Consider the following 15,942-nt stretch of genomic DNA (forward strand, 5'->3'; position numbering starts at 1 on the left):
CAGATTTTACCTGCAGGTTTCATCTATGTGTCCTCGAGAAACAACAGGGCATGAACCCGCAACCCTGACATTATGCTCAGTTTCACAATTCACGGTCGTGGCTCGTCTTCACTTCCCAGCACCTAAAAACTGCATGCAATGGTCAACTCAATGAAGGCCGATTGGTGTGTCACGGCCCTCGGAATTAATTTTCTCAAATGTATCCACTTATCAATCAATTTCAGCTGCAGACATTTGGGAAAAGACCCATTAAAGGCTGTGTTTACTCTTGGCCACAGTCTCTCAGTAACAGCTGATTGATAGCTGGACTGCCGAGCATGTCTTTGAATCAATCAACAAGCCATATTCATGGTCTACATGGGAGGTCTCCCTTCCTCTGGAAGTCTTCACCCTTTTTTCACTCTTGTCATCAAGAAAACTGCTGTGCACTGTTTGTGGACCACAGACACTGGTGTGTGTGAGGGCTGATTTGGATTATTTGATAATCAGTGAAGAGAAGTCTTTAAATCAGAAACACAGTTCAGCTGTAGACGCTTATATACAGTTGCTCAAAGACTTCAGCTTTTTGATTTCCATCCTAGTGTTTGAATGACCCTCTCAAAAACATACTCTGCCAGTGTCATTCTGGGGACGAGGCCTAATCTGTTGCAGTCTTTACTAACCCTTAGAATAGCAATGTCATCAAGGCAAATTGCTGGACTGGTTGCCATAGCTACAGACGAAGGTAGAAGAACCTTCGTATTGTTTGTGAACAAACAACAGTTTATTTGTCTTTTGAAGTCAAGTGTAATGTCAGTTGGATAGTCTCCCAAAGTTGTACTTTTCTGCCTCTCTGAAATACCTTCCTTGAAATGCCGCCAATGTGGGGCTCGAACCCACAACCCTGAGAAATATGCTGCAATCAATTGTACTCGGAACTCTGACACAGAAAAGTATAATGGAACGATCATTTAAGTCAGAAGTCCAAGTTGGATTTATCCAGCCCGTGTTTGCCAACACCTGACTTCACAGCAAGATGGCGGCGCACACAGTTAATCATGATTTCAACATTGTTTACTTTATGGAGTGTTTTATGGATACAAATTGTAACATTGTACTTGCTATCTCTCTTTACATTTAGTTGATTTGTGCTTTATTGCGAGCATGCGATACAAGTTTCCCCCTCCTGACTCTTAGTTCCGTGTGTTGAATTAGATTTTCTGAAATGTTTCCCCACATGTTTCTCCAGTTGTTAATTTAAAGATGATTACTTTATACACTGCTTCTCTTTACTTCTCTTCGTCATGGTGCTGTTGTCATATACGTAGGTCCTCTGTAGATGAAGCTCAGAGACTTGCCAACAAACATTGGTTAGCTGCAGGCGTCCATGTTTTCACAAATTGTATTGTAAATCAGGAATAATTAATCTGAATCAGAGGCTCCTGCTCTACCAACTGAGCTCGCCATATGTGGGAAGACTTCAAAAGTACCAGTACTCTGATATTCCGTGTTTTTGTATATGTGTTTTGGTCTGGACTTCAGATCTCTGCTATATCGTAACAATGATAGTGCATTATGTTTTTTTTTAAAGTGAACTACTTCCTGCCACATGACCTTAAGTGGCTCGTCAGGTTTTGGGTGGTGACTGTGTGTCCTCCCCCTTCGGCCCCCCCGTGCTGTGTTGATCCATTGTAAATCATTTCACCCCGTCACTGTCAGCCAGTCAAAACACAGCAATGAATGAAGCTGTTCAAATCAGCCGGGTGGTCCTCTACACAGTTTGGCAAAAACAGGTGAGCAGCGTGTGTGTGTGTGTGCGTGTGCGTGTGTGCGTGTGTGTGTATGTTGAGGATTAAAAGGGATGATGGTGAAAAAGAGGGATGAAGAAGTCTGGGCCCAGAGAAGAAAGAGTGAAAGGAGGGCGAAAGAGAAGATGTTTGGTCAGTCAGATGAGAGGAAACACTGCCTCCTACTGGTCATTGTCTGCTACTACTAATACAGATCAAAGAAAATAGATAGAGAAACAAAACACGTAAATTCAGCGGGAAAATACTTTTTTTTATCACTGTTAATGGTCCGTCTCTGCTTTTTGATCACTACTGCTGCCTTTCAGCTTCATAGCCCTGTGTTCGACAAAGACCTTTTGAAATAAACTGCATGAAATGAAAAAAAGTCCAATAGAGAAACGGCAACAGAGAGATTTAAATTATTCTTTCAGTGCTTGATGTTAGTGAGTCATACCACATAGTATAGCATCTGCCTATGATCCACAAACATCCTTACAACAAGTAAGTTTTAAGGAAACACATTAGCAACTAAAGGCTTTTGTTTCTCTGTGGTTCAGGAGTTTTTTTAAATATTGTCCTCTGATCTTTTGTCGTCCCCCCCCCCACACACTCCTCAACCACCTTCCTATTTTGTCAGATTCCTCTCTTTTCCCGTTCCTTTCTTTTATTCTGCAGTGTGTGTGTGTGTGTTTGTGTGTGTGTGTGTGTTGGATGGGCACTTATAATATAATGAGATTTCCAGTGCCCAGGTGCTCTTTCTAGATAATTACTGAAGGTGTTTTCCTGTAGCCAATCTCTGAACTGAAGCAATACCAAATCTGTCAGCACATACACACACACACACACACACACGCATGCACATACATGCACACACACACACACACACACACACACACGCATGCACATACATGCACACACAGGGTTAGAGGGAAACAGAGCATCACATTAAATGTATTCCCACTATCTTGTTTCTGATTGCAAGCTAGCTGCTCTTGTTCTTGGATTTATTTTTCAGTCATTCCGTCATCAATCCTTTATTTGTCTTTTTCTCCTTTCTCTCAGCTCCACTTTCTCTTTTCTTTTTCCAATTTCTCTATCCCACGTCTCGTGAGTGTAGGTGTGAGCGCAGAAGATGAATCGACAAAACATTAGTCCAATGTCTGGAGAAAAAAGTGGTGGAAGCAGAAAGCATTGATTCCCCACCACCACACACACACACACACACACACACACATCACACCACACCACACCACCCCCCACACACACATTTTTTGTTTCAGAACACATCCATCACTGATTGGCCGAAATGATTTATTAATCAGTGTATGACTGTAGCCGAGGTGGCCTGTAGTCAGGGCTGACAGGACCAGAGCACTGCAATGCGTTAAAAGAGGATACTGACTCGTTGCCAAATGAGCTTTTAGATAACGAGGAGAGCGCTGCAGTTTCACCTCCTGTCCTGTTTCCCTGTGGTTTTATTGGGCTGAACTACGGTATACTGGCCACTGAACATCCGCAGACTGCATGGACTGCAGTCCATTGAATACATTGTGGCACAAAACCATTACACAATTCCAAGATGCAGAATGTGTCTTTCTTTAATCAAGGAAACACAAGAAGCAAGTACTCAGCTCAGTGTAACTTTTTACTTTTACTCAACTACTTTACAGTTATGTCCGTTTTCAATCCAACCCCCATTCCAAATATATTATGAAAATCCTGTTTTCCGCCCTCTTATCCAGGTGAACAAATGGAAATTATACTGTGAGCTTGTACAAGCATGATAAAAACTATTTATCAGAGCAAATAAATGTGAAGTGTTACAGTCAAATTTCACCAGTCTAAAAAGCCCGGGGCTGAATAATAAACCCAGGCTCTATTTAGAAAAACTTGGCGTTTCATTGCCATGGTAACATGGCTGATGTCGCTGGGATTTTAAGGCTTTATATCATGAAAAACTGAAAAATATACAATGTTTTTGCCATTGAAAACAGTGTCCATTCAACATAACTAAACCATATCCAGGCAAAAAGAGGGAATAAAAGTGTGTGTCTAGCGTAGAGCAATATCACAATGTCCGTTTGCACTTCTTGTGTGCACAACTTTTGGATCTTTTGATGCAAGAGGAATACATTTATGTAGAGCTTGGAGCTATAAACAATATTGAATCCATATTTCAGGCTATACAATATCCATAAACACCATAATAAATTAGGCAGATAGTTCATATGCTGATGTAATTGACCATAATGCTTAAATGTACTTGTTTCACTCCTTGATAGCAGGTTTCTGTGGACAGACTTGACTTTGCGTTAACCTCACTTCGACCATGCTCGAGGCAGAACTCAGCGTCACTGACTTGATGAGAGCCTGAGTAAAGTCAAATAACGGCACTTCTACCTGTGGAGGATATTCTAGCACTTGGCATGTCTCCGAGTCTCAAACAAGCATGAAGCTTCTGAATCTCTGTCTGGTTGTGTTTGAATCAATGTGGGATGATGGAAGAGAAACAAAAACAGTTTGAGTCTGGGCTTTAGAATGTAAACACTGAATCAACAACGCTCTCCAATCCGTCAGTAACCACAATCAGACTGTGCTCAGCTACAGCGGGCAGCTGCTCGCAAAGCCTTCACACTCTGCTAATCTTTGGATACAAAAGGGTTAAAAACACTTCTGTGGCGCCGTATCTCCTGAATTTCATCCTGCATATTTGAACACATGCAGCAGCATATATTTCACATCAGCGTCTCCCGAAGCCGAGCTGCTGAGTCGTCTGTCAAATGCGCACGCCGCCTGACTCCAGATCAGAATTGTGTTATTCATTACATTCAATGAATGTACAGGGATCTGTCTTCTTGGCATTGGAGCAAGGACGACTGTATAGCAGCAGCACCGTGACAGCCGCACCTCCCAGCTCTCTTTTGTTTCATTCACAGACATTAATAACGACATTTTGTGATTTGGCGGTATATGAATAAAAATGAACTTTCACACTGAAAAATGTATATTTTTTGTATCTAAATGTCGATTTTAATCACTGTTTTAAGGCAACTTAACTTTGCTTTATGCAATTTATCCCTTTGCAATTTACATATTGAATTGACCTTTTTACATGGGTTTATATGACACCACTGTCATCAATCATAACCTTATTTATACATATACATAACATGTATAACATTGTACACAAACTGTGCATGTATTAAATAAAGAAACAATGTTGTCCTTACTTCTTTCACCAACTAACTAAAATTTCCTTTGGTCGGGGGGGGGGGGGGGGGGGGGGGGGGGGTTGAAGTTTTAAAAAGTGCTGCTGCAGTAACAGTGCACACAGACAGAGGGCGCTACATCACTGAAACTCACCACTGACACACTGGACACTTGAGAGAGAAGGAGGGAGGTGACAGGAGAGAGTGCCAGGGAGAGGGAGGCATAGAAATGGGGAGAACAGGAACATTGAAGGAAACATAAAGTTTGGAAGGGAGAATTGAGGAGATAAATGAAGTGGTAGCACTTAAAGGTGACGTTTTAAACAGAGGTGGGAATTCTTTCTCTCCATTTCTTCTTGTTTTGAGTGCTTTCACAAAATACAGTTCACATGACACACATGACCCTTTATCTCACTTTCCTTTGCTTCCTCTTTTTCCATCTGACCACTACCACTTCCTCTCTCGACCCCCCCACCCTCCCCTAACTCATGCATGGTTGGATCCAGGCCTTTTGCCTCCACAGCTGTACCATAAGTGGCCAGCAGGGGCATTGCATCGATGCATGCATCTGGGTCCAGGTGTGTTGATGCTCTCTCTCTCTTTCTCTCTCTCTCTCTCTCTCATAGTTATTCTCATAGCAGGTATTATAATAATAATAAGGGGATTTTAAAGGATAATTCTGGTTTATCACATCTTGGATCTTTTACTCCCATCAGTAACAATCCCAAAATGGAATTGTTGATATTTGGGAATGCTGTTGCATCCTTGTTGATCATACAGAGTAGTTGAACTTGATTGACAGAGACAAACAATGACAAAAATAACAACAACAAAAAACATCTACTGTTTGCTTGTCTTGGTTCACATTTGACACAAGACTTATTGTACTTGTGCATATGATTTCCTGTGTAGTGAGACATTATTTCCAACATGTAAATGTCATATTCACCTCTTAATAAAGTGGTTTAGAACATTTGATTGAACTGCTGCTGTTTTACAGGCTGTCTTTTCTTGCCCAATGTCACTGAGTGATGTTACTGTGTTGCCCAATCTGAGTATTTACTTCCCTGTAAATACAGTGTTATCATAACTAAAGCTGAAACAAGTTTGTATTAGTCAATTGTCAGAAATGTATCAGCAACTGTTTTGATAATCGATTTGTCATCATTTTTAAAAATAATGGCAAGAAATCACTGCTTCCGGCTTCTCAAATGTGAATATTATCTGGTTTTCTAAGTCTTGTTGTAATGATGATAAAGAAATGATGGTCAAAGCTACAAAAATGCAGGGTTGTAATAAATCAGAAGGTTGCTACATCGTTTCCTGTCATACAAGTAAAAACAAACACACACACACACACACTGACACACACACACTGACACACAGGGCCTATCCAGCAAAGCGTGACTCAACAGAAATCTCTGTCAGTGTCTCTATTTTTCTCTGTCTCTGTCGACAACCCCCTTCTCATTTTCCTTCCTTCTCTTCACTTTCTTTCCCCAAAACTGGATGCACACACACACACAAACACACACACACACACACACACACACACACACACACACACACAGACCTCCAGCTCCCCCGTCAGCCTTGCCCATCCTCTGTGGGCACCGTGCCCAGAGACAGGCAGCATGAGCTGGGCGAGGAGCCCCAGGCGGAGCCCCGCAGCCGCACCAGCCCCCTGGAAACCTAGAAAACATAGTAAAGGAGGGAAGTGAGCGAGGGAGAAGATGAGGTGTGGGAGTAAAAGAGGGGGAAGGGTTAATAGGAGAGGAGGGTGAAGAGAGGGTATAGAAGAAGCCAGGAATCGAGCGGAGAGAAGATGAAGAGATAAGAGGATGCAAGAGCAGGGGAGACATGCAACAGAGGAGAGGATAAGAGAGGGGGGGGGGGACAAAAGGAGATTAGAAAAATAGATGGATCAATGGATAGAGAGCTATGGAGAGAGGAAGAAGAAAGATACAACGCAAAAGGAAAGTGTGAGGCAGGGAGAGAGAAAAGAGGGAGCTGGGCAGACAGCCAGCTCTCCCAGGAGAGAGAGAGGTCAGAGCAATGGACACATCTCTGTGTGTGTGTGTGTGTGAGTGTGTGTGTGTGTGTGTGAGTGTGTGTTTGTGTGAAAGACAGCGGCGAGAGATAGAGGGAGGAGGAGAGAAGAATACAGAGGAGGGGGAGAGCAGTGGAGCGCAGAGACGAGAGGAGGACTTGTATAAGATACATACTGAATGCTTGAAATGTGACCTTGGAAATCCATATCCGTGTATTTGTGCCTGTTATATACGTAAAGGACAAGGCTGGCTTTCTCTTTTAGTCAAGAAATACCATGAAAAGCCCAAACCAACAGTGTTATAATGTCTCTGAATACTTTCTGATACTTCTGCCTGATGCTTTCCCCTGAAGCCCGTGGTTCCTCCAAAAGAAATGCATCTCTCACAATGTGTCCCATGACGATCCTTTCCTAAAAAAACGTTCCGAAAACGTTTCCCTTCGTTCATCCAGCCTCCCGTTTTGTTCTGTTTCGCTACTTGTTCATGACGGGCCGGGAAACCATTTAATTCAATTCAATTCAGTTTATTTTCTATAGCCCAATATCACAAATTACAAATTTGCCTCAGAGGGCTTTACAATCGGTACACATACGACATCCCTGTCCCAGGACCTCACATCGGATCAGGAAAAACTCCCCAAAAATAACCTTTCACAGGGAAAAAAGGGAAGAAACCTTCAGGAGATCAACATAGGAGGATCCCTCTCCCTGGATGGACAGATGCAATAGATGTCATGTGTACAGAATGAACAGCATTACAGAGTTACATAAACACATTACATGAATATGACAATGTATGAATGTACCTCCAATCCATGAAACAGAAGGAGGTAGAGAGGAAGGGGCGAGGCGATCAGCAGGGGCAATGCGGGAGGCCGGCTCACCAGGCATCAGACACCTCCAGGTCCAATGGACCCTATGAGACGTGAAGTCACAACGACTCCGGGGAGGAAGCAGAGTTAATAAGGTGCAATGGAGAGATGTAAATTCATCCATAAGCAGAGAGAACAGAGGAGATAGGTGCTCAGTGTATCCTAAAACATCCCCCAGCAGCCTATAAGCCTATAGCAACATATCAAGGGGCTCGACCAGGGCAAACCTGATTCAGCCCTAACTATAAGCACTATCAAACAGGAAAGTCTTAAGTCTACTCTTAAATGAGGTGACTGTGTCTGCCTCCCGGACTGAAAGTGGAAGCTGCTTCCATAAAAGAGGAGCTTGATAACTGAAGGCTCCGGCTCCCATCCTAATTTTTAAGACTCTAGGAACCACAAGTAGCCCCGCATTTAGTGAGCGCAGCGCTCTAGTGGGGCAATATGGTACTACGAGTTCCTTAAGATATGATGGTGCATCACCAATCAAGGCTTTGTAGGTGAGGAGAAGAATAATGTGATTCTTGATTTTACAGGGAGCCAGTGCAGAGCAGCTAATACAGGAGTAATGTGATTTCTTTTCTTAGTTTTTGTGAGTACACGAGCTGCAGCATTCTGGATCAACTGGAGGGATTTAAGAGACTTATTAGAGCATCCTGATAATAAGGAGTTGCAGTAATCCAGTCTAGAAGTAACAAACGCTTGAACCAGTTTTTCTGCATCTTTTTGAGACAAGATGTGCCTGATTTTTTAAATGTTACGTAGATGAAAAAAGGCAGTCCTTGAGATTTGCTTCACGTGGGAGTTAAAGGACAAGTCCCGATCAAAGATAATGCTGAGATTGTTTACAGTGGTGTTGGATGCCAGGTCAATGCCATCTACAGAAACCACATCACCAGATAATTGATCTCTGAGGTGTTCAAGGCCGAGTAAAATAGCTTCCGTTTTGTCCGAGTTTAACATCAGGAAGTTGCAGGTTATCCATATTTTTATGTCTTTAAGACATGCTTGAAGTTTAGCGAGCTGGTTGGTCTCCTCTGGTTTGATCGATTGATATAATTGAGTGTCATCTGCATAGCAATGAAAGTTTATGGAGTGTTTCCTGATAATGTTGCCCAAAGGAACCATATATAAGGTAAATAAAATTGGTCCAAGCACAGAACCTTGTAGAACTCTGTGATTAACGCTGGTGGTCATTGAGGATTCATTGTTTACAAATACAAATTGAGATCGATCTGATAAATAGGATTTAAACCAACTTAGTGTGGTACCTGAAACGCCAATGGACTGATCCAGTCTCTGTAATAGGATGTCATGGTTGATGGTGTCGAACGCAGCACTAAGGTCTAACAAAACAAGTACAGAGATGAGTCCTTTATCTGATACAATTAGGAGATCATTTGTAATTTTCACCAGTGCTGTCTCTGTGCTGTGGTATTTTCTAAATCCTGACTGAAACTCCTCAAATAAACTATTATGATGTAGAAAGTCACACAACTGATTTGCGACTACTTTCTCAGGGATCTTAGAGAGGAAGGGAAGGTTAGAGATCGGTCTGTAGTTAGCCAACACCTCTGGATCAAGAGTGGGCTTCTTCAGGAGAGGTTTAATTACAGCTACTTTGAAGGAATGTGGAACATGCCCTGTTAGCAAAGACACATTAACAATATCCAGCAGAGAGGTACCAATTAAAGGCAAAACGTCTTTAAGTAGCCTCGTTGGGATGGGGTCGAAGAGACAGGTCGACGGTTTAGAAGTAGAAACCGTTGAAGACAATTGGTCAAGGTTGATGGGAGAAAAGCCATCCAAATATAAACCAGGGCATACGGCCGTTTCCAAGGCCAGATCATCAATCTTGTCTATATTAGTTAAAATCTTTTCGTTGAAGAAGTTCATGAAGTCATTACTACTGAGGTCTATAGGAATACACGGCTCCACAGAGCTGTGACTCTCTGTCAGCCTGGCTACAGTGGTAAAGACAAACCTGGGGTTGTTCTTATTTTGATCTATTACTGATGAGTAATAGGCTGCTCTGGCATTGCGGAGAGCCTTTTTATATGCTTTAAGACTATCTCTCCAAACTAAGCGTGATTCTTCCAAATGGGTGGAACGCCATATGCTTTCAAGCTTTCAAGACGGTGAGGCAAACCTCCTTTGCCTCATCGTCTTCTTCTTCAGTGGGGCTATCGAGTCTAGTGTCATTCTCAGTGAGCCTGTAGCACAATCAACAATATGATCAATCTGGGACGGACTAAAGTTAGCACAGAAGTCCTCTGTCACATTGAGACGTGGTATTGAATCAAATGCAGAAGGAATCGCTTCTTTAAATTTAGCTACAGCACTGTCAGTTAGACATCTGGTGTAGAAACTTTTGACTAACGGTGTACACTCCGGGAGTATAAACTCAAAAGTTATGAGGTAATGGTCTGACAGAAGAGGGTTCTGTGGGAAGACCTCCACATGCTCAATGTCAATGCCACATGCAAGAACAAGGTTGAGGGTGTGCATTCAAGTCCAGTTTTCACCCATGTGTGTATACAGTTGATAACACTGAGAGCATTGTGGGTTATACGAGGACATCTGCGTGTGTGCGTGTTCATGCAAAGGAAGTGCAGGTCATAGAGTACTGTGTGTGTGTGTGTGTGTGTGTGTGTGTGTGTCTGTGCGTGTGTGTGTGTGTGTCAATAACAGTATCTGGAGGCCACAGGATTACGTGACCTTGCATGCCACATGTGCTGTCTCCCACTCACTCACTCACTTACACATACACACACACACACACACACACACACACACACACACACACACACACACACACTCACACTCAAACACAAAGCCCCATGAAATCCCCTGACTCCTAAGGGTCTTTATGGGGCTCCGGCATTGGTCACGGAGAGCTCGGAGACAAGGAGGAGGAAAGGGGTTAAGAGGAGAAAGACGAGAGGAGATGTTCTGGGTAGAAAAAGACAAGAAGAAAGGAATGAAGGAGGAGGAAAAAGAAGAGGTGGAAAGGACGGCAGAGAGAAGAGGCAAACGTGAAAAGAGAAACCAATTTTCTCTGCCAAATATGATGTGGAGGACTTAGAATTGTATAGAAATTGCTGCCTGAATCACGTTCACTGGAAATGTTATTTTCCCATCCAGGAAGTGTGACATCCTCATTACACACAACATTATTGGTTTATGAACGTTGCGTTTAGAACATAGAGGAGGAGGATGAACAGCGCAGGGAGAAAAATAAAGAGAGAGCAGGTGAACTTAAGGACATGGTTGGATAAAGCTCAGGCCCTGAGGGCTATGTACATTATTTCATCTGCTGTGTGTGGCCGTTTGTGTGTGGAGTGTGTGTGTGTGCGTGTGTGTGTGTGTGTGTACGTGTGTGTGTGTGTGCGTGCGTGTGTGTGTGTGGCACTGGGACAGGTGAGCATCTTTCTGTTATCCATGCTTACATCTCTGTTATCATTCACCTTCCCTCTCAATCAATCTTCTCTGACTTCATTTTAGGTTTGTGTTGCAGAGTTTGTGTGTGATGTATGTGTGAGACTGCGTTTGCGTGTGTGTATGTGTGTGTGTGTGTGTGTGTGTGTGTGTAGTTTGCATTTTTATCAGTACACCTGTTCTGGATGTTTGTGTGTGCTAGTCTGTGTTACTGCATTTGTTTGAGTGTGTGTGTGTGGGATCTGTTTGAGTCTTTATATTTGTCCGTGTTTGTGTATGTGTGGGCCCACACTATCCCTTGCTCTGTGTGTGTGTGTGTGTGTGTGTGTGTGTGTGTGTGTGTGTGTGTGTGTGTGTGTGTGTGTGTGTGTGTCTGCCACAAGCCCCAGTGAGATCCAGCGAGCATGACGGAGAATGACAGGTTGATTTATGGCAAGGCTATAAGTAGAATGACTACTGCTAGAGAGAGAGAGAGAGAGAGAGAGAGGGTCTGCACTATGGTCGTGTGTGTGTACATGTGTGTGTGTGTGTTTGTGTGTTAGGGAGAAAAACACGGCAGAGAAGGATGCAAAAACCGTGTTGGAAAGGAAGGAGGGTGGAGAGAAAGAGGGAGCGATGGGGATGATGAGCGAAAAGAGGATGCAAGAGCTGAATGACAGTGCTAAATATGACAGAGATTTGGGGGAGACCAGGACAGAAAGAGAGAAGAAAATAAAGAAAGGGGTCTGAAAAAAGACTGATTGGGATTGTGGGAGTGGGATTAAGACGCCTATTTGCATATTGCTAAGAATGACAGAAAGAAAGAGAGGAAATATGTCCGATCTGCAAGCTGCTGCTGGCATGAAAAGATGGATGGAGTAGAAAGAGATACAGGCGGAGAGAAAGTTTACTTCTAGTTCGCGAAGGAGCCCCAGCGAGTCGGTTTAATGACGAGCAGCACCGGGCTCGGCTCACAGAGTGTAGCCTTCTGTGAGCCTCAATAGGAAAATAACATTATCTCCACAATTACATTTACATTTTTAGACATTTAGCCGATGTTGTTATGCAGAACGACAAACACGGAGTGGAAATGAGCTTCAATTCCCAGATCAGCAACAACGCGGAGCGAACAATATCCAGGAGAACATTCAAGAGCTCTGACGATTACTGTGACCGCCACGAAGGAGGAGGATGATTAGTGTTATTTCCTTACACATGCAGTCTTTTTATCAAGCCTTTTGTAGCAGCAGTTGTCATAAGTGTGAATGGATATTTCAGGGCCTTGCACTGCCACATTATTATTTATCTCTCTGGCATGTGGCTGGTTCTTAAGAACAATTATTTATACGTCTTATTGAACTTAATTTTTGCAGATGATCCCAAGGGTTAATGTGTGTTATCCAACTGATCTCTGACTGTCTTCTAACTTGGGTTCAATGTAGTTCGAACAGTGGTTGATTTCATTTCTTATGGTTTAATCCTTGATCAACATACCATACTCAATATGTTTTTATTAATTTGAGGCAATTCTATGCCTTTTATTAGATTGTTTTGAGAGAGAACGAGAGAGACATTGGTTTTGACCCCATTAAACCTAAATGATTGCAGGTTATTGCATTTAAGGGGCATTCCCCCAATTTTCTAAATCCGTTTATTCTTCAGACTCGAGTACAACATTTGAAAACATGTGTGCAATATCTTCTGTGGCTCTGCAGGCAGCTTTCTGACATTTGAAGAGGACAAAATGAAGAGACATCAGTAGGGAATGTAGAATCCAGTGTTTTTGGAGCTTGACCCAATTCAGGTACTATAAGTCAGGTTATGTCCTTCTTCTGATCTGATTTGGATGAGTAATTTGTGTTATGTCCCTCACACTTACACCCAAATAAATCAATTGGTATCACAGTGAGAAATGTTCTGTTTCAGGATACAACATTGTCTCAATAAGGGCATAATAGTTTGACCAGACAGTGAACTTATAATAAAGCAATAGGTTGCCTTGATTTGATCTCTCAATTTACAACAGGGCTTTATTTTGAAATGTCAGAGGTAAGAGAATGGAGGCATGCATTCAATGAGAGTAGACAGCAGACGTTCAGTTAATTCTTTAATGGGCTAATTCGATCTGAACTGTGCGTCAAGAGATTCATCCGGTTTTAAAGGGAAAAGTCTGAAACACACACGCACACACACACACACACACACACACACACACACACACACACACACACACACACACACACACACACCTGCCAGAACAATTGCTCCCATGACAACCTGGTAACCAAGAGGGCTTTGAAGCCCAGGTCAGTAGTTGTGTGTGGGGGTGTTTGTGTTTGTGTGTGTGTGTTTGTGTGTGTGTGTGTGTTTCTTAACATCAGTGCAGCAAACTGTTTCTCTCTCTTTTCACATCCTTTAGTTGCTTGGCTCGTTTATTTTTTATCCCTTCATCTTTTCTTTTCTGTTTTGCATAGGAAACTGCTCTCCTCTCTCTGCCCTCAGGTGAAATAAAAAAAAGTGAGAGAATGCCGAAGAAATCCAGAAAGGCAATAACGAGTGTTTTCAAGAAAGGGAGCGAGGAAGGGGGAGGAAGGGAGTGTGAGAAATGTGAGCGAGGGAGGGAGGGATAGAGAGAGAGAGAGAGAGAGAGAGAGAGAAAAGTCTTTGATCTCTCTCCTGGTGGGAGTTGGTCTTGGCATGCAGCCAGAAAACCCAACGGCGCTCACACACACCAAACAGACACACACACATCTAGCTGGCCCGCTCCAGGGCTTTGTTGATTATTTCTGCTGGGAGGATCAAAGAAGTCGAATCCATCCTCCACCCAACCATCCGTCCATCGTTCACCTATCTGTCTCTTCACCAGTCCATCTGTCCAGGCATTCATCAGTCAGTCTTCTATCCGTTGGATGGATGCATTCAGATGTCAGGATGGCCGGGTGTTTCACGGCGCCAGACTTAAGACTTTCCTGAACAAAGGGACTTCTGGTCTCCATGGGTTCAAATCCCACTTTGGACAGTGATGCTACTTGCAGTGTCATCCCTGTATGACGACCAAATAGAGATCCTTTTGTTTATGTGTTAAACAAGTGGGAGTGGGAGCCTGTCAATGAGCTGATGAGTCTCCCTTTTAGGACAAAAGACTCATTGAGGTTTTGTTAAACAATATACATGACATTGTCATTTACATTCATGTCGTCTATCCTCCTGTTTTGCTGTAAATAGAATTCACTTAAACAAAGTGACATTTAAAATGTTGCATCGTGCCTTATGTTTGTTTCGTCATCAGCCTAAATAACCTTCAGCCATTCTTAGATCCTTTTCTCTTTTTCTATGGAAAATCTCCTGGATAGCCTCCAGATCAGAACATGCAGACCCTTTTAAGGACTTTGTCAAGTGATGAACCTCATTTTTTACATGTTCTGTGCCCGCTGCTTTTAAATGACATTGGAGAGGGTCACTGATTAGACATCCTACAATCCTTTGCTACAATCAATGAGCTTCCAGTGATACCGCTTTGAAAGCTGACACTGAAAACCATATTAATGGGTGGTGTTATACACTTTTAAGTTGTGAAGTTCAGACCACAGTGAATCTGTCAGTTGTCAGGATGGCCGAGTGGTCTAAGGCGCCAGACTCAAGGATATTCCTTCCACTACACAAGGGACTTCTGGTCTCTGAATGGAGGCGTGGGTTCAAATCCCACTTCTGACACAAATTTTACCTGCTGGTTTCATCACCTTCTTTGTGTAACTATAATTACTACAGCCGACCCTGTGCCCTCAATCAAGCTCTTTTCCTTCACTAAGTGGTTTTGTTGCCTAGACCTAAGACATTATGCATGTAACGAGGGTATGTCGACAGGCCATCACTGAGACCTGCAAAAGTGACGCTAAAGGGTTAGAGCGTCGTGGTTGAAGCCTAATGCCACGGACCAAGCTGCGTTATTTGACGTATGGATGTGAGAATGTGTTGATAAATTATATGAGGGTTTCATTTGAGGTTTTGGCCTGGATTTTATCTGTGTGTTGTGTGTGCACACTGTTTATCCAGTGTGTGTGTGTGTGTGTGTGTGTGTGTGTGTGTGTGTGTGTGTGTGTGTGTGTGAGTGTGCATAGTTTGTGGCTCTGGATGGGGCACAGAGTGACGTCTACAGCTGCCATCAACAAGGTCAGGGCCTTTGTGTATGTATGTTTGTAGGAGAGACGGTCTGGAGACACAGTAACATCTTCAGCTGTTGCTCCAGTTGTAAAACAGTTGGTGTCACTCACTCTGTAGTTTCTTTCTTTCTTTCTTGGTTCTTCATTTGACCATTTTCCTTCAATCTTTTTCTCCTCCCTCAGTCTTTTTTCTCTTCTCATAGTGCTCCTCTTATTCTTGGATTCATCCGTGTTCCTGAAAATGCCCTCTTCCTTTTCCGCCTGCAGTAATCACACCAGTCACCAGTCACGCTGAATCAGCTGCTTATGAATTCTCTCTGTCTCTCTTTGAGCTGTGGAGCCTGAAGGTCTAACCTCCAGTTGAACTCCAATAGCTTTGTTTGTGTGTGTGTGTGTGTGTGTGTGTGTGTGAGTGTGAGTGTGTGTGTGTGTGTGTGTCAGGGCTGTGAACTCTCACCTCTGACCCTC

The 15,942-nt window shown here is 43.0% G+C and overlaps 1 non-coding gene across 1 annotated transcript; it reads left to right on the forward strand.

Moving 5' to 3' along the window:
* Positions 1–14,918: 14,918 nt before the first annotated feature.
* Positions 14,919–15,028, forward strand: trnal-caa. The gene is made up of 2 exons: positions 14,919–14,956; positions 14,983–15,028. It is a non-coding gene; the product is annotated as a tRNA-Leu (tRNA).
* Positions 15,029–15,942: the final 914 nt, after the last annotated feature.

This window comes from Cyclopterus lumpus, chromosome 23 (assembly GCF_009769545.1).
Source record: "Cyclopterus lumpus isolate fCycLum1 chromosome 23, fCycLum1.pri, whole genome shotgun sequence".
NCBI lineage: Eukaryota > Metazoa > Chordata > Actinopteri > Perciformes > Cyclopteridae > Cyclopterus > Cyclopterus lumpus.